The 5,200-nt window shown below is 41.5% G+C and overlaps 1 pseudogene; it reads left to right on the top strand.

The window, feature by feature from the left end:
• Positions 1-768: 768 nt before the first annotated feature.
• On the top strand, positions 769-1,752 carry LOC101342717 (olfactory receptor 477-like; annotated as a pseudogene).
• The last annotated feature ends 3,448 nt before the right edge of the window (positions 1,753-5,200 follow it).

Genomic DNA, 5,200 nt, shown 5'->3' on the forward strand with positions numbered 1-5,200 from the left:
TGGTCCAGGCAAGATATGGTGATGTCTTGGACCGGGTGGGCATCAGTATATATTTTAAAGGTAGAGACAATATGATTTGCTGATAGAGTGGATGAGGAGTGAGAAGCAAAAAAGGGTCGAAGTTGACTAGGAGGTTTTTAGTGGAAACAACTGAAAGACTGAGCTGCCATTACCTGAGATGAGGAAGACTTTCTTATCTAATTGATAATTAATTGATACGAATTTACTGACACCAGCCACTGTGATAGATACTAGGGCACAAATTACTGACATATTAAGTAACTCTCCTCCTATTAGGGATAAGAAAATCCAATAAAAAAGGTGGCTGGGAATTTTTTAAATATTAAAATGTAGTGTCATTTATTCAACTAAAGGATTATCTTTGAAATTCAAGGTGGCCCAAAGAAAGGGACAGAGGAAGATAGCAGAGCTCTAAGCTGAGCTCAATGAAACCAAAGGCCATTGTAAGAAAATATAGAATATGGAAAAGCATAGACATTTGAAATAACATAGTACATTGTAAAATAGCTAGAGGGTATACAGAGAGCAGGGAGGCATAGAAGTGTGTCACAGAAGACATGTAGTAGAATAAAGAATTTAGACATTGTTCTAAGAGGGATAGTTAACCTTTAAAGTGTTTTAAGCATGAACTTGATATGATTGGATTGTTGTGGGATTTGGGGGCTGTCTGCCACTTGAATATGTTAAAGGCTACCTCTTTGACTTGAATATTAACAATCTTGCTTCTCCTCCTCTTGTTCATTGTCATATGGAAAACACACCAGTGGAATGGCATTGGGGCAGAATCACACTACAGTGATGAGATTCATCCTGTTGGGCCTCACAGACCAGGCTGACCTAAAACAACTCCTCTTTGCTATCTTCCTGCTGATCTACTCTGTGACTCTGGTGGGCAACCTGGGCATGATAGACCTGATCCGCACCAGCTCTCCCCTCCACACCCCCATGTACTTCCTCCTGAGTGTGCTCTCCTTTCTTGATATCTGCAGCTCCTCTGTGTTCACCCCCATGCTGCTGACCAGCTTCCTTACCACTGAGCAGTCCATCTCTTTAGTAAGCTGTGTGGTCCAGATGGCCCTCATGAACCTCCATGGAACAGGGGAGTGTCTGCTCCTGGCCATCATGGCTTATGACTGATTTGTGGCCATCTACCATCCCTTTCTCTACCACACTATCATGTCCAAGCGTTTGTGTGTCCAGCTGGTGGTGGTCACCTATGCTGTAGGTGTGTTCATTTCAACTGTACAGACAGGGAACGTTTTCAGCCTGCCTTTCTGTGGCCCCAGCATCATCGATCATTACTTCTGTGACATTCCCCCAGTGCTCCAACTGGCCTGCTCTGATACCACCACAGCCAGTATCATCCTGCTCTTCTTTGCTGCCTTGGTCACTGTCCCCACAGTGTCAGTCATCTTGGTGTCTTAAGCCTACATCCTGGTCACAATCTGTAGGGTGAGGTCCCTGGAGGCCCAACGCAAGGCCTTCTCCACCTGTGCCTCACACCTCACCGCCCTCTCCCTCTTCTATGGATCTGTGTTCCCTGTATATGTCCAACCCAATCCTGAGAGTGCTTCAGCCTATAACAAGATCCTCTCTGTGTTCTACACGATTGTGATCTCCATGCTGAACCCCCTTGTCTACAGCCTAAGGAATAAAGATGTCAAGGCTGCTGTACAAGTAAGGGTTCTTAACCTAAGCCAAAAAGGAATTTGTCAGAAAGGTATCTGGTAGTTTATAAAATAGAAGAGAAGCCTAGACAACCCAGATACGACAGGAACTGAAAGGCAAGGCACAGCTAAAATTCTGCCACAAGAAATATCTGTGTAGGCTGCCACTACTGGTGTCATCACTTTGGACATTCTCCATTGCTACAGCTAGCAACATTGCCTTTCATCATTCATTACTGCTCAGCAGCTGGAAAAAGCCACGCCTACACTAACCACCATACCACACTCTCTTGCATCCAACTACATATTATCTCTCATCATCTCCTCAAGATCAAGTACTAGACAAGAGCATCCACCTGTTTGGTCACAGATATCCTATATCTCCTGATATCCTACATCCAGGATGGATATCTTATCTACTGATATCCTACATCCATACTTCTAGCTTACAGAGATCTGTGAGGTAGAAATAATCCCTCCTTTCACTTCAGAATTTGGGAGCTTAATTCTATCTTCCTCCCATCTTGAGATTTCTCAAAATAGAAGGAACTGTTGAATGTCAAACAGTAGAAATGATATTTTTCAACCAGAATAGTCTTTGCTACAAGGTTCTATAGAATATTGCCCCCTGTGTATGTGACATTAGAGAAATGGTCCTTGTAGTTTTTGAGTGTAGGAAGGAGATAGTAAGACTTGACTTAGTGGGAGAAAATGGAGTCCCTGATAAAGAAATCTCCACTGTAATTAGCTAGGGACTAGAATGTGGTCTACAATGATGGCGAACCACAATTTTTCCATAAATGGCCAATTTATATAAAATAAGAAGCTAAAAGGCCACATTAATTTTTAATCAAAATCAAATTACCTTTATGGCTTTAAATAAAACTTTTTAAAAAAATTGTAACATAAGGCAATCTTACTCAATAATGAGGGAAAAAACAGAGAAGATTTATTGTGAAACCAGAAGTCAGTTGAGGTTCCATATCTTTTTGAGACTCAAATAAAATTGGCTTGAATCTTGTAAAGGATAATTTTATCTGTCCGATTGGCTAGGCTATGGTGCCCTGTTGTTTGGTCAAACACTAGTCCAGATGTTGTTATGCAGTATTTACATGTGATTAGCATTTAAATCAACTGACTTTGTAAAAAGCAGATTATCCTCCATAATGTGGATTGGCCTCATCCAATCAGTTGAAGGCATTAAGAGCAAAACCAGAGGTTTCCCAAGGAAAGATTCTGCCTCCAGACTATAAATAGACATAGTCAGAATTCCTAACCCTCTCCCATTGCCTGACCTACCAATTTTAGGAAAGAAGACTGCCTGAATTCCCAGCCTGTTGCCTGACCTGTGGATTTTGGACTTGCCTGCCCCCATAATCCTTTGAACTGATTGTTATAAATGAATGAATGAATAAATAGAAAGGGATGAATATATCTTACTGGTTCTGTTTCTCTAGAGATCCCTAAGCAAACCTCACTCAGTGTGTGGTAGAATCCCCACATCCTTCCCAATCTTTCTGCAGAGTTCAGCATCAGGGATTAGGGAAGAAAATTACTTCTGTTTTACTGAGCTGCCTCCAGCTCTGAGCTCCTAAAGCCATGGAATCACTTCAGTTTATGAATCACCCAGGGAAGGGAAAAAGCATGAGAGTAGGAACGTGGATGATGTAAAGGGAGAAGAGAGGAAAAAAGTCTGATAGTAGTAGGTCCAGGTGGGAAGGGAAAAAAGGAAGGTCTTGGCAGACTGGGTTGAGCCAGCCCAACTGGGCCTGAACACCATGAAGAAGACAAGCAAGCAATTGCATCTCTGCCAGACAAAACCTCCCAGTTCATATGCAACTTCACAGAGTCTGAGTCCTTCATTTGTCATAGATAGCAAAGTGAGACCACATTTTCTTAGAAAATTAAATCGTCCTTGGGTGGACCTGTTAATCAATGCTTCAGATGACATTGAAATGGTATGTCATCACCTCCTGGTCTTATTCACAGGTTTGGGGTAATTTTTCTAAATGTACTAAAAAAAAAAAAAAAAGAAAAAAAAAAAAAAAACAGTCTCCTTTGTGTCTTCTACCACTATTGTTACCCCAGTGCTCCATCTCAGATTCAGAAGTTTTTAGGGTCTGAAATCATTTCATGAAAACAATCCATTTGCTTAACAGAGCCCTTTACTTTGAATAATACTTTCCCTTAGGAAATTCCCTTAGGGCCAGGGTGACACAGAAGGCCAGGGAGCAGAAAAGGGAATGCCAAACCCCTCCTTCATTGCCCTAGTAAACACAGACTCTGCATCCTAATCTCACCAACTGCTGAGTACAAGTCTCCCATAGTCCTAGGTAACTCAGTTACAGACTAAGAAGAACCAAACAGGCTTCCCAGGAATAGGTTAGTAAGGGACCTAAGAGGAATGGAGGAAAGATAAGACAGAGGGGTGAGAGCAGGAACAGCTCATGGCATAGAAAAGTTTGCCCAGAGAGACAAGGCATCCAACTCCTTTGGCCTTATAGACACTGCTCCTTCCAAATGGAGCTCAGACTTCTCCTCTTCTCTACCTTCACCTAAAACCATCTGCCACAGAACATGATAGGAGTCATCAGCATGTTGATTTGAAATTAAGTTAAAGTGTTACCTCTGTCAAGAGCATTTGAATTAAGTTTTTATTTACACCATGTCTTAAGACCACCCAGAACCCACACAGTACCTGCAAATCTGGAACTTTCTACTGGGGGAAGTGGGACAAAAGTGAAGAAGGAAGGGCAGATGCAGCTATAGGTGCTGAAAGGAAAAGCAATTGGTGGTCAGGCTGGGAAGCCAGAGGACTGAGCTACTACAGACCAAGATCCAGCAAACAGTGGATGTTGAATGAATGATTATTGTTGCTGACCACATGCTCTGTCACCCAAGGAAAATGAGTTACCCTGTCGGACGTTAGGTTGGCCCAGTGAATAATAAAGATCCCTAAAACCTCATGTTTGTAAGTGAAAAGAAAGTAAATCTCTTTGAACCCCTGAGTGTTAATCTCATTAATCAGTTATTTAAACGGATTCTAGAAGACCTTGGGAGAGGAGACTTTTTTTTTTTTTTATATTTTATTGTACTTCAGGTGAAGGCTTACAGAACAAATAGTTTCTCTTGAAACAGTAGTACACATGTTGTTTTATGACATTGGTTAACAACCCCACAACATATTAACCCTCTAATTTATCAACATTTTTTTTTTTTTTTGGTGAAAATACACATAGCCAAAGATACACTGTTTCAAAAATTTCTACATACACAGTTCAGTGACATTGACTACGCTCTTCCAATTGTGCTGTTATTCTCACTTGAGATGAAGGCTTACAGGACAAAATAGTCTCCCATTTAACAGTTACTACAAATGTTGCCCTATGACAATGGTTAACAATCTCACAACACATCAACAATATCCTTACTCAACCTTGGGTTCTCTATCACCAGCTTCCTTGTCCCCTTCTGCTTTCTGGCCCTTGTCACTGGACTCCTGTACCTCGTTA

This window comes from Trichechus manatus, unplaced genomic scaffold, assembly GCF_000243295.1.
Source record: "Trichechus manatus latirostris isolate Lorelei unplaced genomic scaffold, TriManLat1.0 scaffold00236, whole genome shotgun sequence".
NCBI classification, from domain to species: domain Eukaryota; kingdom Metazoa; phylum Chordata; class Mammalia; order Sirenia; family Trichechidae; genus Trichechus; species Trichechus manatus.